This window comes from Pelodiscus sinensis, chromosome 19, assembly GCF_052426305.1.
Source record: "Pelodiscus sinensis isolate ZL-2025 chromosome 19, ASM5242630v1, whole genome shotgun sequence".
Lineage (NCBI taxonomy): Eukaryota > Metazoa > Chordata > Testudines > Trionychidae > Pelodiscus > Pelodiscus sinensis.
The window spans coordinates 26568077-26590547 of record NC_143070.1 but is presented as its reverse complement, the minus strand read 5'-3'; the positions used below and the strand labels follow the sequence as shown (position 1 = coordinate 26590547).

The 22471-nt window shown below is 53.8% G+C and overlaps 7 non-coding genes across 7 annotated transcripts; 4 read left to right on the top strand and 3 right to left on the bottom strand.

Annotated features, from left to right (window-relative positions):
- The first annotated feature begins 2154 nt into the window (after nucleotides 1–2154).
- TRNAS-GCU (transfer RNA serine (anticodon GCU)) lies at nucleotides 2155–2232 on the top strand. The gene has a single exon. It is a non-coding gene; the product is annotated as a tRNA-Ser (tRNA).
- A 2116-nt stretch (nucleotides 2233–4348) lies between these two features.
- On the top strand, nucleotides 4349–4438 carry TRNAY-GUA (transfer RNA tyrosine (anticodon GUA)). The gene is given in 2 exon segments: nucleotides 4349–4385; nucleotides 4403–4438. It is a non-coding gene; the product is annotated as a tRNA-Tyr (tRNA).
- A 637-nt stretch (nucleotides 4439–5075) lies between these two features.
- On the top strand, nucleotides 5076–5147 carry TRNAQ-UUG (transfer RNA glutamine (anticodon UUG)). Its single transcript has one exon. It is a non-coding gene; the product is annotated as a tRNA-Gln (tRNA).
- Nucleotides 5148–9026: 3879 nt separating this feature from the next.
- Nucleotides 9027–9098, top strand: TRNAE-CUC (transfer RNA glutamic acid (anticodon CUC)). Its single transcript has one exon. It is a non-coding gene; the product is annotated as a tRNA-Glu (tRNA).
- Nucleotides 9099–9986: 888 nt separating this feature from the next.
- On the bottom strand, nucleotides 9987–10060 carry TRNAI-AAU (transfer RNA isoleucine (anticodon AAU)). Its single transcript has one exon. It is a non-coding gene; the product is annotated as a tRNA-Ile (tRNA).
- Nucleotides 10061–18301: 8241 nt separating this feature from the next.
- On the bottom strand, nucleotides 18302–18374 carry TRNAR-UCG (transfer RNA arginine (anticodon UCG)). Its single transcript has one exon. It is a non-coding gene; the product is annotated as a tRNA-Arg (tRNA).
- A 3926-nt stretch (nucleotides 18375–22300) lies between these two features.
- On the bottom strand, nucleotides 22301–22373 carry TRNAK-CUU (transfer RNA lysine (anticodon CUU)). The gene has a single exon. It is a non-coding gene; the product is annotated as a tRNA-Lys (tRNA).
- Between the last annotated feature and the right edge of the window lie 98 nt (nucleotides 22374–22471).

Genomic DNA, 22471 nt, shown 5'->3' with positions numbered 1-22471 from the left:
CCAGACTGGGCCATGCCAGTTGTCCAACTAGCTCAGGATCCTGTTTCACAACAGCAGCCAATCTCATTGTCCCGAGGGAATCCTCAGGACAGACAGTTATTAAATGATCCCTCCCGTCACCCATTCCCAGCTTCTGGAATACACCAGCTAGGGACACCTGCCCTGTCCATCCTGGTTAAATGCGTTTGATTATGGCTGCCAGGGATCCCAAAGTTGAGTAGCTCTGCATTAAGGGTTCTTATTAATGTCAAGAACCTCAAGCAATGTAAAGCCAGAGTGTGATGGAACTGGAAACGAAAATGTTTACATTAGAAGGAATTTTTTCCAAGGGGGCACTTGGAGTTGAGATAAGGACCAGTTGATCTGCAGTCAAAGACTCTACCACTGAGCTACACCCCCATAGAAGTTAGCATTAGCAGCCAGTGTTGGGAACTGGGTAGGGAACAAGAGGCTTTTGTGTAACACACAACCCAGGTGCTACTCTTGGGCTTGGTCTGCACACAGCAGACGGGTGGGAGGGGTCTGATGCTGTCACATATGCAGGGCAAGTCACTCACCTGGCCCCCAGTGGAGGCGGGGGATTTCTATATTTTAGGAAGGGTCCTGAGTCCTGGCTCCCAGCCACACACCTTGGCAGAAGGACCAATGGCCCCTGCACAAAATGCATTGTGGGAATAAGAGTTGGGGCAGCAGGAAAGGGGCCAACCCCTAAGCACCAGCGAGCAGGGCACAGGCAGGAGAAGATGGGAGTGAATCCTGCTACCACTGCCATGGCCTGGCCCAGGAGGGCTGGGGTCCACCTGGCCACTGTCATGGACTCTCTGTGAGGTCACCACCTCCCAACCTCCTTTAGCCAATAAGCTGAGGGGCTGCAAAAGGCCCTTGTGATGTCACTGCCACACCCACCCCTGCCCTCCAGGGCTAATGTCCTGCCCCAGGCAGCCCCTTTGCATGGCTGAGCTGCTCCCAGGGGTGAAAGTGACACATTTCTTACAGGGAGTCCTGGGAGATGAAGCAGCTGGAGGGAGCCAGGAGAGCAGAGGCCAGCCTGAGAGCTGAGAGTCAGAGGTGCCCACTGCACTTTCACACCGCAGGTCCCATGGTGTAAGGGGCAGCACTCAGGGCTCTGAATCCTGCAAACTGCAATTTCCATCTTCTGAGGAGAAGGGAAGAGGATTTTCTTCTCCTCAGTTCTAGCCACATCAGCCCAGGGGGGAGAAAAAATAACCCTCCGCCCGCTGATTGTCCCCTGCACCTTCTGGCGCAAGAGCCTCTTCCACAACAATGGTGGCTCATTAGAAATGCAAATGAGGCTCACCCTCTCCCTTGGCCACTTGCCACTGCTCCTACCAGCCAGCCACCAGCCACTCCATCCAGCCACCCCATCCATGCTGCTGTGGGTGCCAGTGTCTCACCACACTGTGAAATCAGACCAGAGACGGACACTGACAGTAAACACTCATATCGGAAACGCTCCTCTGGATGCTGGGCCCACCAGAGCCGTGTGCCGCTGCCATCTGCCTGCTCCGTGGACGTCTTCCCATTGCAGAGTGTGCGCTGAGCCAGACTGTGACTAGACAGCCCCTCTCTGGGCACCCAGGGGCAATGTCTACACTGCAGGCTTCTTGCTCAAGAATGGCCGTTCTTGCACATAAACTTGAGGAACATCTACACTGCGCGCGCGTTCTTGTGCAACTAAATTTACAGCAAAACGTAGGAAAAGAGGGCTTCTTGCGCAAGAGGTATTCCTCTCCCCATGCACAAGAAGGTAGTATGAATGGGCAACAGGGTTTTTTTGTGCAAGAAATCCCTATGGCTAAAATGGCCATCAGAGCTTTCTTGCACAAGAGAGTGTGCACACTGCCACGGACATTCTTGCCCAGAAGCACATGGCAGTGTGGACGTGCTCTTGCACAAGACATTTTGCGCAGGAACTCTTGCACAAAACAGTTCTTGTGTAATAAGCCTGCAGCGTAGATGTAGTCAAGGGCTGTTTTGGTTTGTTACGAGCACTGAGCTTTGTACAACAGCCCAGGGAACATTGTGAAAAGCCAAAACCTTCCTACCCTGGGTGTCCCTGGCCAGCCAGCGAGTGGCACAACGGTTCCTGGCAGTGACAGCTTTGGGTAATTGGTAACAATTCCTTATAGCTCAGATGAGGTGGCCGAGTGGTTAAGGCGATGGACTGCTAATCCATTGTGCTCTGCATGGGTTCAAATCCCATCCTCATCGGATGTTTGCAGCCCTTCCTCTTGCTTCTCCCAGCTCTCTCTTCAGTTCAGTGCCAGCCCCTCCCACTGCAGCCTGAGGAAAGGGGAAATCTCCACAGAGACACTCCCAGCTGGGACCCTCAATCCCTTTTGCCCTCAAGGGGAAACCTCACAAAGGAGATTCCAGGCAGCCAGGCCATGGGGGTCTCTGAGATGCCCCAGCCCTGCAGCCTGTCTCACCTGGCTGTTGCCATGGACCCTCTGTGAGGTCACTGTCTCCCAGCCAATGAGCTGAGGTGCTGCAAAAGTTCCTTGTGATGTCACTGCTGCCTCTCAGGGCTCATGTCCTGCCCCTGGGCAGCCCCTTGGCATGTGTGAGCTGCTCCCCCTCTGCCCCTGTCACTCAGGGCTGGTTCTGGGGCTCACACAGGGAACATCAGAGGCTGCTCAGGGGGCCACATGCCCCCAGGGTCACCTTTTAAATGTCAGGGCAAGCCAGGATCTACCCCGTCCCTTCCCCAAGACCCCACCCCTTTGCTGAGCCCCTGCCCGCCCCAAACCTTTCCATGGACTCTTGGTTACTAATGGACACTCGCCACTAATGACATAATCACACCCCAGCCATTTTGCTAGGGCTGCAGCTGGGGAGAAAAGTTTCATTTAAATCATTAAATAGATTAAGCGTTTGAACTGTCTCATGTTAGTTGATCAAACTTCATTTTAAAGACAGGGAAAACATTATGGCCAGCACACAAGGTTTCAATGTTGCTTTATTTATGGCAGGGGTGGGGAACCTTTTCTGGGTCGGGAGCCACTGACCCACAGAAAAATCAGGGACCACAAAAGTGAGACACAAAGAAACTCCTCCAAAGGCCCCCAGCCCTCTGTGATATGGCCCCCAACTCAGACACCTCACTCCTCTGGCGTTCCAGCCCCATGGCGTGAGGGGAAGGGACAGGCAGGACTGTGGTTCACATTTACATTTCTGGGGCTACAGAACTAGTGGATTTTGTGAACCTGCTTAATCTATTGGCTTTCTAATCGAAAACCTGAACCACTCAGCCGCCTCAGCTCTGATCTGAGCAGTGCCAGAGGGCAGGGGAAACTGGTAACTAACCCCAGTGCCCAGGGCTGACGGCACCTGCCCCACAGAATTCACACATCAAACCTGGCTCCCCGAGCACAGGGAGAGTTGGGGGCTCATTGCTGGGCCGTGGGGTGAAGCATTAAACCAGCCCCCTCCTGTGGGGCTGTGAGTGTTGCTGTCCCTGCTGTACAGACAGGGCCATGGAGACAGGGAGAGATTCACTGAACAGGCCAAGGTCGCCTAGTGAGTTAGAGCCAAGATCTGCCCCCAGCTCTCTGCCCCACCCACCGACGTGCTGACTCCCTCGCTGCCATGGGGCTGTTTGCATTGGCCTCTTCTCCCTGGAACCAGGTTTAAGCCACAGCTGAGTCTCTGGGCAGGGGGCTGGGTATGGGGGGTCTGAGAGTGGGAGGGGGAGCGTGTGTTCCTCTGGTTCAGCTTTTCCCTTTATTCTAGCCCAGCAATTACCCTGCTGCAAAGCAGAGAGAAGAGATGAGGGTTGCTGTGAGCTGGGGTGCAATAGTCAGGGTCTTGGACTTCTAAGTGTGACACTATTTCAGTGTCATTTAGCTGGAATATGAGTATGTGACTCCAGGCTTTACAGATAATTGCTGCTGCTCTTCAGTCTGGCTGCAAAAGAAAGCTTTAGCTTAGACCTACTGAATAGCTACAGGCCTTCCAATAGGGTTACAGAGAAACCATATTGTTACAGAAGACCTTTCCAGGCCAAAGATAGAAGGAAACCCTCAGGGGTGCTTCTAGACTAAGGTTCATTCAATTGGTTTGTTTTTTTGTAGACCTGACCCTTCCACACCCCTAGAGACTCTGGAACAAAGAAGACACATGAGAAGAACCCAACTTTCTTCCTTTTGCTGTGACATGGATGGATCTAGATCAGGTTTCACTGAAGGGGTCTGTCTGCATGTGAAGTACCTGTGACAGCCTCTGTGCACCTCTGCCCCTCATCAGCAATGCCACCTACTTGGGGGGGAGCGATTGCCCTGAGACTTGCAGAAAGGACAACCTGGACAAAGAAGACATACTCAGGCACCCTTTGATAGCTCAGCTGGTAGAGCAGAGGACTGTAGCGTGTGTTTGGCAAGTGATCCTTAGGTCGCCGGTTCAACTCCAGCTCAAAGGAGCCATTCTTTTCCCTCCAGCCTGGCCTTAGCAGAAGACAACGAAGGTGGTTACCTTGGGTCCATGTCTTCAGAACCCTGCACTGCAATTGACAAAACAATGGTGGGGAGGAGCTGCCAATCACATTTCTTGGGCTGTGCAGGTTCTGTCCACACACAAAAGTTGTTTTGGAACAATGGCCGTTATTCCACAACAACAATGCAAGAGTCTACACAGCAATTCCATCATTTTGAAATAATTCTGAAGTATCAGACGGCTTTTTCCGACTTCTGCAAACCTCATTTTACAAAGACTAATGCCTATTCCAAATTAGCTATTTCAAAATAAGGCCTGTGTAGCTGCGCCACTGCTACTAGTTTGAACTAGCCCCTTCTTGTGGACATACTAACTTATTCTTCTGAGACAGGTCGTCTACGCTGGGGAGCCTGCCTCAGACTATTCTGAGGTTTCCCGGCAGTGTAGATGTGCTAGTTCGAAATAAACTATTTTGGAATCACTATTCAAGGACAGCTTATTCCAAAATCAATGTGCCGTGTAGTCATAGCCAGAGGGATGAAGCAGCAGGAGGAAAGCCAGGAGTGCAGAGGCCAGCCAGAAAACTGAGTGTCCCCAAATGACCATGAAGAGGTCAGTGTGTAGGTCCCATGGTGTAAGGGGCAGCACTCAGGACTTTGGATCCTGCAATCTGAGTTCAAGTCTCAGTGGGACCTGCTGGTTTGAGCTTGTTATTGTGAGGTTTTCTCACACTGCACAGCTATGTCTGTGCTGCAGGCCTTTTGTGCAAGAATGGCCATTCTTGTGCAAAAACTAGCGGAGTGTTTACCCTGCATGTGCATTCTTGTGCAAGAAAATGTACAGTAAACCACTGGAAAAGAGGGCTTCTTGCACAAGAAGGCAGTGTGCACAGGCAAGAGGGATTTCTTGTGCCTAAAACAGCAATTAGAACTTTCTTGCACAAGAGAGTGTCCACAGATGCTCTTTATAAGGAGATAAACCATTTCATAGAGCTGGAGAGAACTTTGAGAGGTCATCTAGTCCACTCCCCATGCTCATGGCAGGGCCAAGAGCCATCCCTGACAGATTTGCCTCAGACGTGTCTAAATGGCTCCTTCAAGAATTAAACTCATAACCCTGGAATGGCAGTTCCAGGGGACACTTCTCCAGTGTTCAAACATCTAACAGATAATATGGCAAAAAGGAAGCCAAAGAGAATTGCACTTACTAGGAAATGTCATAACTATGACTTCAGATGGGACTTGAACCCACAATTCCAAGATTAGGAAACCAATGCTTTGTCCACTCGGACACACTACAGGCAGTCCCTGGGTTATGTACAAGATAGGGACTGTAGGTTTGTTCTTAAGTTGAATTTGTATGTAAGTCGGAACTGGTACATATTGTAGGGGAAACTCTAGCCAAACATTTTTTTTAGTTTTGGATAGCATAGGGAAAGGTTAACTCCCCTCTAATGTTTGTTTTGCTGTCTCTTCCCCTGTTCAGAAGATTTCACATTTCTGTCCCTGTGACAAACTCACGACTAAAGGAGTAACTCATCAAATACCAAACAGCTCTGCACCATGCTTTGAGCTAATAGCTTTATTTCCACACACCACCCAGGGTTCTAGGTGGAGGGTCCTTTTTTTGCTAACACAATGAGGCCAGCACTTTGTTTGTTTTGGTGGAGTCTTTGTTTGCCCAGGGAGCCCAGCATGTATAGGGGGAGGAGGGGAAAGGTGGGAATAATAGGGGGCGGAGAGGCTGCTTTTGTCCGCTGATTTGGCAGCCTGTTGCCGGGGGCAGCCAGGTTGCTGGGGGGAGGGAGGCAGCTTGTTAGTTGGGGGAGGAGGGCACCTTGTTGCTGGGGGAAGGAGGGCATGCAGGCTGCGAGGCCGCAGCAGGCATGGGGAGGCACTTTTCCTCCGCTGGCAGCTCTGCGGGACACCTTTCCCAGTGGCTAGTTGCTGCTGCAGGCAGAAGCCAGAGCCGGAGGAGCCAGCCCGAGGAGGAGGAGGTGGATCCTAGGATCCAGGTGAGTGAGCCTCTGGGATGTATAGAGGGGGGGTGGAGAGGGAAGAAGGGGGGTGGAGGGGGAAGACGGGCTGAGGCTGGCCAGCGACCGGGGGGCAGGCTGCGAGACCGCGGCTGGCAGCGGACTTGGGGAGGCGCGTTTCCTCCGCTTTGCAGGACCCCATTCCCTACGGCCAGTTGCTGCTGCTGCACCTAGGCTCCACGTGTGAGTGAGCCCCGGCATGTATAGAGCGGTGGAGGGGGAAGAAGGGGGGTGGAGGGGGAAGACGGGCTGAGGCTGGCCGGCGACCGGGGAGCAGGCTGCGAGACCGTGGCTGGCAGCGGACTTGGGGAGGCACGTTTCCTCCGCCCAGCAGCTCTGCGGGACCCCATTCCCTAGGCCAGCTGCTGCTGCAGGCGGAGACCAGTCAGAGCCGGCAGGAGGAGGAGATGGATCCCAGGATCCACGTGAGCGAGCCCCGGGGATGCTGCTGCGCATGTGCGGCAGTTGCCTCACCCCCGTTCGTATCTAGGGATCCGACGTAAGTCGGATCCACGTAAGTCGGGGACTGCCTGTACTGACACTGAAAAGACAGAAATTCCCTCTTCCCAATACACATTCCTCAACTTTTAGATAACAGAGTCGAGCTGTTGGAAGGAACCAGAAACACAGGAAGGGCTGAAAATCAGTTCTCAGGAGGCACCTCCAGCTGCCCCCCAAGTGTGGGTCACCCCACACTAGACATGGATGAAACTTAACACCTTGACATCATGTCTCTCTCCCAAAGCCAGGGACTTGCCTCCCACAGCCACAGCTTCAGCCTCAGCAGGGCACTGCACTGGCGCTCACACTGCTCCTGGGGAAAGGAACGGGTGCTACAGGGGCTGGGGCTGGCAGGGAATGGCCGGTTGTCACTGAAGGGGAAGGATAAAATGCAGCCACATTGCTGAGGGCAGGGAGAGCAGCTGGTGCTGGGCTGGTGGCACCGTGGGACATCCCTGGGGGAGCTCTGCAATGTGACCCTGGCTCCCAAAGCAGCAAGTGCAGAATCCCCCTCGATGAGCACGAGAGACTCCAACCGATCTGGTCTGAATCTGGCTGAAGGGCTCAAGTGCCCCAGTGCTGGAGTGTCAGAGGCCAGAAAGACATAAGAAAAAGTAAAAAAAGTTCACCACAAGGTACCACTGGGAGTTGATCCCAGGATCTCTTGCTTAGTAGACAGGTGCTTTAGCCAACTAAGCCATGGTGCCTTCCTCAGGGAGCTTGGTGGAACTGTTCTACTCTATGGTCCCAGACAACACCTTTGCCTCCCAAAGTGCAGCCAGTCCCCATTTCCCTCCCGCCCTGGCGGTGTCTGGCTCCCTGGGCACAGAAGGCTACAGCTCAGTGGGCAGAGGCTCTGACATGCACATCTCCACCAGCTGCTTGGCCTGGGGATTTGGCCTTGAGATTTAGCATCACTGAGGGGAGGGAGAAGTGCAGCAAACATTGATTGTCTGGATTGTAAACACCCTCTCTCCTGGCCACACACGGCACTTCTTGGTGTGTCTCAAGCCAGGCCCTGCAAGGAGCCACCAGGGCAGGAACCAGCCCTTGGAGCTCGGCTTGCACCGGAACCGGCAGTTTCCCACCATGTCTCACTTGAGAAGAGGCGACTTGTTCCCCTTCCTCTCACCTCACGTCTCCCTTGTCTCTGTTCCCTTCAAAGGTCTCCTCCACCTCAGGACCCACCTCCTCAGGGCGCTGCCCCTCTGCCACTGGGCTGGGAGTGGGAGACCCCACAGTCTCTGCACTTGGGCTGAGAAGTCTCACGGGGACTCGTCTGTTGATGGGTTAGTCAGCCCGATGGCCAGCCGGGTCCATTCCGTAGCGCTGCCCGAGAGGGAGCTTTCCCAAGCTCCACTGGTATTTCCTGGGGCTTTGTGTAGGGGATTGGGCTTCGCCATCTTCTCTGCTGGAAATGCCTCTTCTTTGGAAAGCAGCTCCCAGGAGTTCATGGAACTTCTTCTTCTCAGCTTGGGACAAGGACAAGCAAGGTGCGACGGGACAGGGGTTTATGTGATGATGACAGGGGTGCAGAAAGCAAATAAGAAATTATTTTTTCACCTACTTAAGAACCAGGGTGACAAAATGAAACTGGTAAGTAACCAAGTTAAAAAAGAAGCATTTTTGCACCCAGTGGAACTCCTTGCCAGAGGATGTTGTGAAGATGAAATCTACAAGAAGGTCCAAAAAAAGAACTGGATAATTGAATGCAGGAAAGGTCAATCAATGGCATTTAACAGGATGGACAGGGCAGGTGTCCCTAGCTGGTGTATTCTAGAAGCTGGGAATGGAGGGATCACTTAATAACTGTCTGTCCTGAAGATTCCCTTCCGGACAATGAAATTGGCTACTGTTGTGAGACAGGATCCTGGGCTAGTTGGACAACTGGCATGGCCCAGTCTGGCTGCTTTGATGTTCTATTTGGCTGTTCTTGTCCCCTCTGGGCAAGAGAGAATGGACCCCCCCCATCCTGAAGTGGACAGAAAATGGCCTGCGAAAGGCTAGTGTAAGTGAGCAAAGAGACTTGTTTTATGTGTCCCTGATGGTCTAGTGGTTAGGATCCAGCACTCTCACTGCTGTGGCCTGGGTTCAATTCCCAGTCAGGGAAACCAGCTGCAACTTTCCAAAACATGTCCCTAGTCAATCTTCTTGCCACATGTTACAGCAGCTGACACCTAGCATGGGGCTAACCCTAACCCCTCCCCCTTGGCTGGGCACTGCCTGGACTCAGGCCTCCCCAGTGCCAGCCTAAGGGCTCTGGAGAGGACAGGGCAGCTCCAGGGGCAGAGTCCTTTCCTCTGAAGTAGTTCAAACCCAGCCCCTTGGTTCCAACTAACTAATATTACTCCTCATTTTTTGCCCTCTGTGCCTACCTCCCAACCTCAACATACTCCAACACATCCCCTTCCCCCTCCCTCTCCCCCTCCCCTTGCTGGTAACACAAACAGGACTTTTCCCTGTTGAAAGAACAAACTCTCTGGTTTTTATGTGGGGAATGTAGAACTGGGGAGGGGCTGGGGAAAGACCCTGGGAGGGGGAGGAGGCTGGGAGGAAGGGCTAAGGCTGGCACCGTCCTCTGATGGTCCCACTGTCTCATGTCAGGGGCCTCAGCAGCAAGAAGCAGGTTCAGAGGAACATGAGCTGCTGGGCCACTGAAGCAGGCCCCCAGCAGCAGCCTCTGTGCAGGGCACACACGCTCCAGGCCTCCCGGTCATATTGAGTCTCCCCATGTGGCTTGGGCTCCAGAGCCTGCCCCCCAGCTGGTGCCTTGAGGTAGCCACTGCAGCAGCAGGAATTTGGGCATCAGTTCCCCTGCTTTTGGGGACAGGAAGCCAGGCCCAGGCCCTTTTAGCCACTGGGGCTGTGCAGACTGGAGCCTCCCCCTACCAGATCTCTGCCCTGCTTTCTGCAAAGCTCTCAGTCTTTTGCTTGTTTCTGTTTCCCTGTCCATAGCAGGCAGCTAAAGGAAGGGAAGTCACCAAACCAAACACCCCTGTGGCCAGCATGGGGCTTGAACCCATGACCTTGGCGTTATTAGCACCACACTCTAACCAACTGAGCTAGCCAGCCAATGAAAGTGCAGTTCACCAGTGGCCCTTTCAAGAAAGGCGCCTCAGGCAGCAGCAGGGACGTCTCTGCAGCTGCCAATGGCTCTTCTCTGACAGGGCCACTAGCGACTCGCTGTGACGTGGGCTGGCTAGTCCAGCTGGTTTGAGGGTTGGCCAAGGTGGCTGGCGGCCGGCAGACCCAGGGCAAAGAGGCAGCCGGAAGCTCTTGCTGCCAGCACCTCGCCTCCCAGCTTCTTCCCTGTCAGCAGCAGCCACAGCCCCTTTCGGCCACTGGGTCAGCCCGGGAAGGGAGGCAGGAATGGGGCCTCAGATTCCAGGGTTCTGAGTCCTGAGCGCTGCCCTTGACACCAACCACCCCTCACTCAACTGGGCCAAACAGGTGCCCCAGTTCATGCCCACTGGGGCCTGCTTTACTTGGTTTCCTTCCACCCAGAGCCCCCTTCTTTTCCAGGGCTGCAAGGAGCATCTCTGGGATCCTTTCTCATATCCCAGCAGAGGGCCATCTCTCCGGTGACAGGAGACGGGGCTGGTTTCAGGATTTCTTTTAGCGCAGCAGCAAGCAAGGGGAGATGGAGGAAAATCAACCCCATTTGCAAGCTTTGTGTTACAGGAGGGGTGTGAGCTGGGGAGCCTGCACCCCCCCAGAAGGGCATTTGGGTGCACCCAAGGGCAGCAAGAATTCAGGCTCTTAGGCGAGTGCATTGGGGACAATGTGTGAGCCATCCGATAAGCATTTTCTGCTCCTACTGGGGAAGGCAGCTGGGCAGGACCAGCCTGCAGCCCACGTCTCTTTCAGCCCCAGGTGCAGGAGGTAACAAGAGGAAACAGAGAGGGGAGGAAAGTCCATGGCCAGAGCCTGCTCCCAGCAGTCTGGCCCTGCGCAGAGTCTGTGCATGATGGAGCCTCTCCCAGCAGGGCTCTGGCCTGTTCTCTGCAAAGTGCTCAGCTGTTTCATTTTTTTGCAGGCCCATTGTATGTGTCCCTGGTGGCTTCATTTACAGTTTTCAGTCTTTACATTTGCATCCCTTTTTGGAAAGAGGGTGCAATGTAAACATACCCCTATAAACATACCCTACCTAGCTAGAGTTGGCTTCTGTAAGTTGAGCCTGGCTATGTCCCTACCGCGGGAACCCAAAGGGAGCAAAGAGCAGAAGTACTGGAAGCTGGTGGGGTGCCCTCTGAATTTGATTTTGTGAGTCTTAGTTGGACTTGCTAAATCAAACTCCAGAAGATTGATTGCAGCCATTCCTCCTCCTCTGGGCGTGGTTCTTGTTCTTCTGCACAGCACAGCCCATGGAGACCAAGGACCTGCCAATGGGCATTCAGATCACATCCTTGTTGAATTGATGGGAATAGAAACCAGACACACAGCAGGTTTGTTTCAGTTGAGAAGGGTTTGCCTGGTTTACAGGCATTGTCACAGGAACACATTAGGGGTCTGTAGTAATTTTAGGAATCCCTGCACAATAGAAATCCAGACTGTGATACAACTGGAGATGCAAAGGTTTCAATAAAGTTGATCAATCTTCCAGGGGGCACTTGGAGTTGAACCAAGGACCACTTCGCCGGCAACTAAATACTCTACCACCAAGGTACACCCCCATTACACTTGTTTGCTTGCATCCAGTGTTAGGAAATTGGCTGCGGGAAGCATTTTCTGCAGGAGCAGGTGGTGCCTTGCACACATGGTGCGGGGGAGGACGGCCCTCTATGGGGTCAGACATGTGTGGTGTCCCCCAACCTACGATCAGCATGACGCGTCACGATAGCACATCATCCCCTGTGCTCCTGCCTGCCCTGTGTGTGTTGCAACCTCACAACACTCACCTGATGTTCCCTCCCTGGTGCCAGAAGACATTTGGGAGGCCTCCTGCATCTGGGGGACCGGTTCTAGGGTGAGGGTCACAACGTTCCAGGAATCTTCCTTCTCCTTATCGTGGAGCTGCTGGTCATCAGGGTTGTTGTCCTGAAGCTGCGGCCGCTGCTGCCCAGGTGTCTCCATCCCAGACTCCACAACTGTCCCTGGAGGCAGGGGTTCCCCAACCCCCAGGACTAGGTCCAGTTCCTCATAGTATGCATGCAGAGTGTCCAGCAGCCACTTCCCTGCCTCTCCCTTTGCTGCTTTTGAACTTAGCCCAAGAGCCAATAAACTATGCTCACCCACTCAGAAACCTCTGGGACTCCTATGCCACCCAATCCCTCACACCACAGAGACCTACAGAGCTGTTACTACCCCAACATGATCCCCCCTGATTTTAGTGAATCGGGCAAGAAGTTATGCTTTACCCCAAACCATATGGGCACCCTCTCGCCTCGAGTGCGCTTCATGGCAGATGTGGACTTCCCTCACTAATTTTCAGAAATGTGCTCAGCACAGGCGTTGGTGGTATAGTGATGAGCATAGCTGCCTTCCAAGCAGTTGACCTGGCTTCAATTCCCAGCCAATGCAAGGTGGGGAGGTAGCAACACTGCACTTAGCAGAGATTCTACTTTAACCCTGAAAAAACAGGCACAAGTGGGTCCTGCTGCTTCTCACAGCCTTTATTCCTCTCCAAGAGGCAGGAAGTGCTCCATCTTAGCCAAACAGCTGAGAAGCAACACTTTAAGGATGTGTCTAGACTACAGAGTTTTGTCGACAAAAGTGGACTTTTGTAGACAAAACTATACCTGCGTCTACACTACCACTGAGTTCTGTTGACATAACGTCGACAGAACTCAGCAGTTTTGTCGACGCAGGTAAACCTCATTTTACGAGGCATAACACCTTTTGTCGACAGAGTTCTGTCGACAGAAGGTGTTATTGCATCTAGGGTTGTGTCTAGACTACAGGGTTTTGTCAACAAAGCAGCTTGCTTTGTCGACAGAACTGAATGTAGTCTAGACGCTCTTTGTCGACAGAAGCTTTGTCGACAGTATCTGTCGACAAAACGTCTGTCGACAAAAGCCTGCAGTCTAGACGTACCCTAAGGCAAGAAACGCAAGGACAGATCTTGATTCAGCTCCTGGGGCCATGCTGAGTGTCTAGCAGCCATTTCCCCTCCTCTCCGTTTGCTGCTCTTGAACTTAGCTCAGCAGCCGAGAAGCTGCACTCGCCCACCCAGACACCTCTGCGACTCCTCTCCCCCCAGCTTCTTTATGAACCCTCACTCAAGGGTTTCTAGGTGGGAGATTCTAGGAACCGGCATTCCCGTCTGTAGGGTGGGTCTGGGAGCCCCCAGCCTTTGGATCCATGTGAGACGTGATCCCAGGGGAACCATCACTCCTCTCCTCAGCTTCCTTCCTCCCCTTTCTCTGGAGATGGCGGCCGTGTTTTTAAATGCTGCGCAGTTTCCACCCCTCCCTGGGAGCACAGCACATTCCTCCTGCTGTAATGGGGGCGGGGCCATCAGGGAGGCACTCCTCCCTCCCCCCGCGGGTTGCTACAGCGCTCGCGTCCCGGTATGCCATGCCGTCTCTGCCCTTTCCCAGGGGTGGGGCTCCCCCGCCGGGTGTCTAGGGGGAGGAGTCCCCACATGCTCCCTCTCTCCCCCTTTGGTCCACCCCCAGTGCCACTTGCCGTGACATCCAGCCAGGTTGGACGCCGCGCGGCTTGGGAGCAACTGGCGCACGGCCAGATCATCTCCCCTCTGCTGCCAAACAGGGCCTGTGTGGCTGGGAGTGCCCGGTCACACACCCCCTCTGTCACCTGGTAGTTGGCCTCATCTCAGACACAGGCCAGGCAGCAGGAGCTGCACTTACCTGGGCACCAAGGGGAGCAGCAATAAGAGGAAACCCTGTGTTTTTGCAGAGCTTTGAACCAGGGACCTTTTGCATGTTAGGCAAATGTGATAACCACTACACCACAGAAACACACTTCAAAGTGTGAAACTTGTCTGACTGTTCTGTTCCTGGCTCTTTCTAACACCCTGCTCTGCGGGGGAGGGGAATGCACCTTGTGAACACTCCACCTCTTGTTCTCAGGGAAGCCACTAACCCGAGCTGCCAGCTCCTCATTTCCTCACCAGCCCCTTGAGATTTGTAGCTCAAAGCTGGAGCTGCTGTGGAAGGAGGTGAAGCTACAGAAGCTGACGGGGGACAATCAGCAGGTGGAGGGTTATTTTTTCTCCTCCCTGGGCTGATGTGGCTAGAACTGAGGAGAAGAAAATCCTCTTCCCTTCTCCTCAGAAGATGGAAATTGCAGTTGATTCTCTCTTCTGTTCTACTAAAGCTGGACCCCAGGACTAGACTTTTTCTTTCTAAAACCCTGATGAAAGCTGAGAGGGAATTGCTTGCAGGCTGAGAATGTGAGTTAAGGAAGAGTATTGCACAGCATGGGGCTTGAACCCCTGACCCTGAGATTAAGGGTCTCAAGCACTACCAAATGAGCTAGCCAAGCCATAAATAACAGGTTTTCACCCCATCACAGCAAAGAACAAGCCAAGTGTCCTCCACTTCCTGACTCAAGGCTCTTTCTTGCCCCTACTGAGGGGTTCTTGTCTGTGGGGAGATTTGAGCTCAAATTTTCCTCCTGACACACACACTTCTTTCCCCACAAGGAACGGCCCCATTTCCATCTCTCCAGTGACAGGAGAAGGGTCCAGGTTCAGGATTTCTTTTAGCGCAGCAGCAAGGGGAGATGGAGGGAATTCAAACCCCTTTGGAAGCTTTGTTCTCATGGCACCAAGTGTGACAGGAGGGGTGTGAGCTGGGGAGCCTGCCCCCCAGTAGGGGCATTTGGGTGCACCCAGGGGCAGCAAGAATTCAGGCCCTCAGGCCAGTGCATTGGGGACAATGTGTGAGCCCTTCTATGAGCATTTTCTCCTCCCACTGGGGAAGGCAGCTGGGCAGGACCAGCCTGCAGCCCACGTCCCTTTCAGCCCCAGGTGCAGGAGGTAACAGAGAGGGAGGAAAGTCCATGGCCAGAGCCTCCTCCCAGCAGTCTGGCCCTGCGCAGAGTCTGTGCATGATGGAGTCTCTCCCAGCAGGATTCTGGCCTGTTCTCTGCAAAATGCTCAGCCTGTTTCATTTTCTGCAGGAACGAGTGGGATCCATGCGCCCTGTTCCCCAGTGAGAGGTATGTGTCCTCTTGCCCCCTTTCCACACACACAGCAGGCCAGGGGGTTGTGCACCTGCAGTGGCCCCTTCCTATGTGGCCTCCCACAAAGCCGGGGTGAAAAGCTGTGGGTCTCCAGCCCTCCTGGGCCAGGCCGTGGCAGGAGCACTGACTGGAGACAGGTTGCAGGTGGAGCAGAATTAGCTCAACTGGAAAAGTGCAGCTGACCCAGTGGCTGAAAGGGGCTGCAGCTGCTGCTGACAGGGAAGAAGCTGGGAGGCAAGGTGCTGGCAGCAAGAGATTCCGGCTGCCTCTTTGCCCTGGGTCTCCGTGAGCCATGCCAGCTACCAGCCACCTTGACCAAACCTCAAACCAGCTGGACTAGCCAGCCCACGTCACAGTGAGTTGCTAGTGGCCCTGTCAGAGAAGAGCCCTTGGCAGCTGCAGAGACAGTGCTGGAGTGGTCTGAGGTGCCTTTCTTGAAAGGGCCACTTGCAAACTCTACTTGCATAGGCCGGCTATCTCAGATGGTTAGAGTGTGGTGCTAATAATGCAAAGGTCATGGGTTCAAGCCCCATGTTGGCCACAGGGGTGTTTTTGGTTTAGTGACTTGCTAAGTTTTGTTGTTGAAGGAGACAACACAGAACTGGCTCCAGCCCCCACTCAGTAACCTGGGGAAATGACCCACCAGGCCTGGGCCCCTCGGAGAGGCAACGATTCCCCACTGGCCAGGGCAGAGCCTCCCTCTGACACAGTCATGGAGCCTTCTCCCCCTGGTCCTGCCTCCCCCTTCACTCAGCTCTCACTGCTCGGTGCTACCAGGGAGGGGCCTCACTGCGAGAGCCGCCTGGGCAGGTTCCTGCCACAGAGACACGTCCCAAAGCAGGACGGATGCTCAGACCGATACTGAGTGTTGCTCAGTGCTGGGGTGAGACAGGGAAGGACAAAAGGGTCTAACGGCACCTGCAGCCTTTCAGAACAGCCCCCGGCCCTACCCCCAAGTACCAGCCCTTCCCTCTGCCCTCGCTGGGCTCTGCTGGGCACTATCTTGACTCAGGCCTCCCCGGTTTCTGGAGAAGACACGGCAGCTCTCTGGGCAAAGTCCTGAGCTCCTGGCTGGGAAGGGCTCATTAAGCAGCTGTGGGGCTGGGCTGCTGCACAGCTTAGAGCAGGGGTGGGCAAGAACTGGGAACCGCTCCCAGGGCTGCACATTTCCATGCTATTAAGGGAGGAGGTGGGGGTCTGGGATGCAGGTTAGTGCAGACAGGAGCTTGGAGCAGAGGACTGGGATGCAGGAATGGTTGCAGGGGGTTGGATTGTGACCTGGGGCAGGGGATTGGGATGCAGGATCTGGGGGGGGGGGGTGGGTTCAGGGGGGCAGAGGGTTTGGTTTACGTGGGGTACCAGAGGGTTGAGGGAAGGGAGGGGCTGGGGTGTCAAAGGCAGGCTCTGGCTGGGAGACTTACCTGGCTGACTCCTCGCCAGCAGCCCAGCACATTTCTCAGGCAGCCTGCCTGCCCTTCCCCCGCACAGGCTGCAGGGGCCATGTGGGTGGGTGAATAAGAGCCTGAGTGGAGGGGGGATGGTGCTTCACATGGCCAGAAACCAGCAAATGGGATTGTGCTAGGAGCAGGGACACTAACAGCTTCACTCAGCTCTCAGGGTTCGTCTACACAGTGCACTTGTTTTTCAATAGCTTGTTTCAAAGTAGCACGTCCACACTGCAGGGAAGCCTCGACTTAGAGCCCCAGGAGGCACTGGACAGTAATTACTCTGACTGGCCCTGGGGAGGAGCTATTTTGAAATAGCTGCAGTGGAGCAGCCACACTCCGGCTATTGCAAAATAGCTATTTCGGAAGAGGCTTTACCCCTCGGCAATGAGGTTTACAGATTTGGAGCTAAGCCGTGGCTGGCTTTTGAGGTGAGTGAGTAGGAAGAGGGAGGGGCCACTGCAGGCACTTGGCCCTCAGCTTGCAAAAAAAAATAACCTTGTGCAAGAAGCCCCTATGGCGAGAGTAATAACTCATGGGGAGAGGAATAACTCTTCTGGAAGAGGCCCTGTTTTCCGACGCTGCACTGTAAATTTACTTGCACAAGAACATGCGTGCAGTGTAGATGCTCTACAAGCTTTTGCGCAAGACACCTGCAGTGTAGCCATAGCCCTGGAGAGGGATTGCAGCAGAAATATCCCCCTGAGTGAAGACATGGCCTAATGGTGCAATTAGTTATACTGTGACACCAACAGCCCCACTGCTGGTAACTCACAGAGGCCCTTAGTGCCCTAGAAAGGGGTGTGGCCAAAACACAGGCCTCATTGTGAGCAGGATTTGAATCTCTGCAGGGAAACCCTATTGGATTTCTAGTCCAACGCCTTAACCACTTGGCCATCACAGCTGCAGGAAGTGGCATACCAGGGAAACTGGTAAATAATCCCAGTGCACAGGCCTAATGTCACCTGCCACAAAATTCACACAGCAAACCATTGCAACAGCTGTGCAGAGGAGTCCCGGCAGTTCTGCTCTTAGGCTGCCTTGGAGGTGAGTTCTGCTTCAAGGTCTTCTCTCCTCCTTCTTGGTCTTCCTTTCCCTTTTCCTTCCTCTTCTCTTCTCCCCTTTTCCTTCTTCTTGCTGGTCCCCTTCTTGGACCCCAGTTTGTATAGAGAAACTCAATACTGCTTAGTTCTTCCTTAACCAATTATTTTAGTATAATTTCACTCACCAATCAGAACATACTGTAACAGAATGACCTAACCAATCAGACCCCACCACCTTAGCTGATTTACACCTAGCAAAATCAATTCTACAGCAGACAGAAACAGATCCAAACCAGACTATCACCTGGACAAACAATACTACTCGAGGGGGTGGCAAAATGGAATCTAGGAGGCCAGACTCCTTCGTGCTTCACCAGGACCATGCACGGGATGGGCAGCGCCCCAGGATCTGTATGTGCCAGGATCAGTCCCACACCCCGCCGGCCGATTCTCTTCCCCCTGCTTCCCCCTGGACATCCCTGCTCACCCCCACCCTCTGTCGGCCTGGAGGTTCTCCCCCACTTCTCCTCCTGATCTACCCCGCCAGCCCTGCTACCCACACCAGCCCTGCTTCCTCCGGTCAGTTCTCCCCCCCTCATCTTTCCCGGCCAGCCCCACTGCTCCCCCTCCATGCAGCAACACCAGGATCCATGAGCACAGACAAAGGAAGGTAAAAGCAACTGTGAAGGGACTCGAACCCTCAATCTTCTGATCCGAAGTCAGACGCCTTATCCATTAGGCCACACAGTCTCAACATACAAAAGACTGGACTTCTTGCAATGTGTGGGTAGAGAAAAGTCTCCCTAGTCCCGTGGTCCCCAACATTTTGGGGCTGCCGGGCACTTGGGGGCGGGGCCACTCACATACCACACGTCCAGGGGCGGGGCCGCTCATGGGCCACATGCCTGGGTGCGGGGCCAAGCATGCGCCACGTGCCCGAGGCTGGCACCGGATTGTGCCACGACCCCAGAGACAGGGCTGGCACCGGCATGTGCCGCAACCCCAAGCAGGGGCTTTCCAGGCGCCGTGTGCCTGGAGCCGGCACCGGCATGTGACGGAACCCCGGGGTAGGGGCCGCCCAGAATGCTCCACGGGCGCACATAAATGGCCCAGCGGGCGCCATGGTTTTATTATTTTCCTTGTTTGGCAGTTTAGAAATCACGTCTGAGCTGGTGAATTATTCTTATTTTGTGTAACTAAGAATTGCAGCCCAGGGATTTTTCCTGAGTGTAGGTCACTTCATGGCTCTCTACCACCTAGGCTATCTCCATACTGCATCTCTCTTCCCCCAAAACTCATGCAAATGTAGCACAGATTGGCATTTTGTCATGCTCATTTGCATAATTAATTGGGGTCCGTTTTTGCACAAGAGGCTTTTGCACAAAAAAGAGCTGTGTAGACTGGGGATCTCCCTGCCTCCTGCTTCCCCTGGCTCCAGCCTGGCCCTGGGCCTCTTTCCTGCCAGCCCCATGGGGCCAGGGGAAATGCAGGGGGCCATTTTAGACTCTGGTTGGGGGCAGCAAACTGTCCATGCAGTGACTGGGGAGGGGAGAGTGTCACACGGCTTCTACTACAGCTGGTACTTAAGTAAAAACAAAACTTAAACAAGCAGCTGGGATGGGGCAGCTGGAGGGAGCCGGGAGAGCAGAGGCAGCCTGAGCGCTGAGAGCCCCAGGTGCCCACCAAAAACATCAGCTGTTTGTCCCATGGTGCAAGGGGCAGCACTCAGGGCTCTGAACTTTGTGTAAGCTGGGGAATGGTCCTGCTATTGTGCGGAACTTTCCTGGCTTCTATACCACCCAGGTGAAATGGACCAGCGAAAGGATCTGAGTCCCCGCTCCCACTTCCTTTACCCCACGGCTCCCTGATCCTGAGGGCTCCCCCTCCACTCTCCTGAGTAGCAGAGTCCTCGAAACCCCAACAAGTCTGGGCCCAGGTATCCTGGGGCTCAATCCCCGACCTTGTAGTCGCTAGGGGCAGGAGTTAGGGTGTCCCCACTCCGAGATGCTCTCTTCACACTGCAGGCTTTCTTGGCCCAGTGATCACTTCATAAGGTTCAAAGCAAATACAATTTATTAAATATCAACTGATTAAAGAGAAAAGAATAAGAAAAAAATGAGAATGGTTAAATGAGAACACACAGCCCTGCTCTGTAGCACGGGGACATCAAACAGCAGCCTGCAGAGTGTAAGGACAGTTCACAGTCTCTTCCTTAGAGGCCCCTTAGATGCCCTGGATGTGCTGCAGGGGGGCTGCAGGCTGGACACGCTTGCTCTGGCAGTGACCACACAGCCTCAAGCTCTAAGTGGCCAGACCCATCTCCCAGTCTGGCCTGCTGGGCCTCTTGGCTGGTGATATCTCCCTGCCCAGAGCCTCTCCCCACACTTTGCTGGTCCCAGCTGCTCATCACACCCAGCTGTAGGCTGTGCTGCTTTGTCAGTCTCCAGCTCCTTACGTTGCTTCTCTGTCCCTTTTGGCTTCTCAGCACTGCCAGTCTGCTGCTCAACACAGGGTCTTCACACCTTGAGCTGTGAGTGTCAGGCTCAGCTGCTGCAAAAACTGCCTCTCCACACAGCTTGCACTCCTTGGGCTGTCTGTGTCTGGCTCTGTGGCTGCAGGACTTGTTCTCCGCACAGCTTGCACTGCTCTCTCCTTGCTCAGAGAGACCCAGAACAATCCCAGCTCACAGGGAGGATGGGCCTGGCCTCTCACTGGCCTGTCCAAACTGTCAATCAGGATGAGCTGGAGTGTTGGCTGCTTTCCATTGTCTCTGGGGTCTGTCAGTCTCATGGACCCTACCCCTTTTGATACTGCGAGCTGGCAAACCAAACATTCCCACAGAGTTTTAGCAAGGGGCTAACAGTCCCCTTACACAAGTCTCAGGACAACTTATCCCCCAAGTAGATGGCATTGCTGGAGAGGGGCAGAGGAGCACAGGGGCTGTCACAGGTACTTCACATGCAGACAGACCCCCTGAGTGAAACCTGAGCTAGATCCATCCATGTCTCAGCAAAAGGAAGAAAGTTGGCTTCTTCCCATGTGTCTTCTTTGTTCCAGAGTCTCTAGGGGTGCGGCACCGAAACCTTTTGTGCTGGCCGTAATGTTTTTCCTTTATTTAAAATGAAGTTTGATCAACTAACATGAGACAGTTCAAACGCTTAATCATTTAATGATTTAAATTAAACTTTTCTCCCCAGCTGCAGCCCTAGCAAAATGGCTGGGGTGTGATTGTGTCATTAGTGGCGAGTGTCCATTAGTAACCAAGAGTCCATGGAAAGGTTTGGGGAGGGCAGGGGCTCAGCAAAGGGGTGGGGTCTTGCAGAAGGGACGGGATAGATCCTGGCTTGTCCTGACATTTAAAAGGTGACCTTGGGGGCATGTGGCACCCTGAGCAGCCTCTGGCACTGTACTGAAGAGAAATCTGGGAGAGGCAAGAGGATGGGCTGCTAACACCCGATGAAAATGGGATTTGAACCCAGGCATGCAGAGCACAATAGATTAGCAGTCCATCACCTTAAACACTCGGCCACCTCATCTGAGCTGTTGGGGTTTGTTACCAATTACCCAAAGCCAGCACTGCCAGGAATCTTTGTGCCACTCGCAGGCTGGCCAGGGACACCCAGGGTGGGAAGGTTTTGGCTTTTCACAATGTTCCCTGGGCTGTTGTACAAAGCTCAGTGCTGGTAACAAACCCAAACAACCCTTGACTACATCTACCCTGCAGGCTTCTTACACAAGAACTGTTTTGTGCAAGAGTTCCTGCGCAAAATGTCTTGTGCAAGAGCACGTCCACTCTGCCATGTGCTTTTGTGCAAGAATGTCCGTGGCAGTGTGCACGCTCTCTTGTGCAAGGAAGCTCTGATGGCCATTTTAGCCATAGGGATTTCTTGCACAAAAAAACCCTGTTGCCCATTCATACTACCATCTTATGCACGAGCTCATGCACAAGAGGGTTTATTCCCCAAGAAGCCCTTTTCCGTCATTTTGCTGTAAATTTACTTGCACAAGAACGCACGCACAATGTAGATGTTCCTCAAGTGTATGCACAAGAACAGCCATTCTTGAGCAAGAAGCCTGCAGTGTAGACGTAGCCCCTGGGTGCCCAGAGAGGGGCTGTCTAGTCACAGTCTGGCTCGGCGCGCGCTCTGCAATGGGAAGATGTCCACGGAGCAGGCAGATGGCAGCAGCACACGGCTCTGGTGGGCCCAGCATCCAGAGGAGTGTTTCCGATATGAGTGTTTACTGACAGTGTCCGTCTCTGGTCTGATTTCACAGTGTGGTGAGACACTGGCACCCACAGCAGCATGGATGGGGTGGCTGGCGGGAGTGGCTGGCGGGCAGCCGGTAGGAGCAGCGGCAAGTGGCCAACGGAGAGGGTGAGCCTCATTTGCATATCTAATGAGCCACCATTGTTGTGGAAGAGGATCTTGCGCCAGAAGGTGCAGGGGACAATCAGCAGGCGGAGGGTTATTTTTTCTCCCCCCTGGGCTGATGTGGCTAGAACTGAGGAGAAGAAAATCCTCTTCCCTTCTCCTCAGAAGATGGAAATTGCAGTTGGTTCTCTCTCTGGTTCTACTAAAGCTGGACCCCAAGACTAGACTTTTTCTTTCTAAAACCCTGATGAAAACTGAGAACCAATTGCTCACAGGCTGAGAAAGTGAGTTAAGGAAGGGCACCGCCCAGCATGGGGCTTGAACCCATGACCCTGAGATTAAGAGTCTCATGCTCTACCAACTGAGCTAGCCAGGCTCTATGTGAAATAGTTCCTACTATCCCATCACAGCATAACAGGAGCCAAGTGTTCTCCACTGCCTGACTCAAGGCTCTTTCTTGCCCCTAATGTGGGG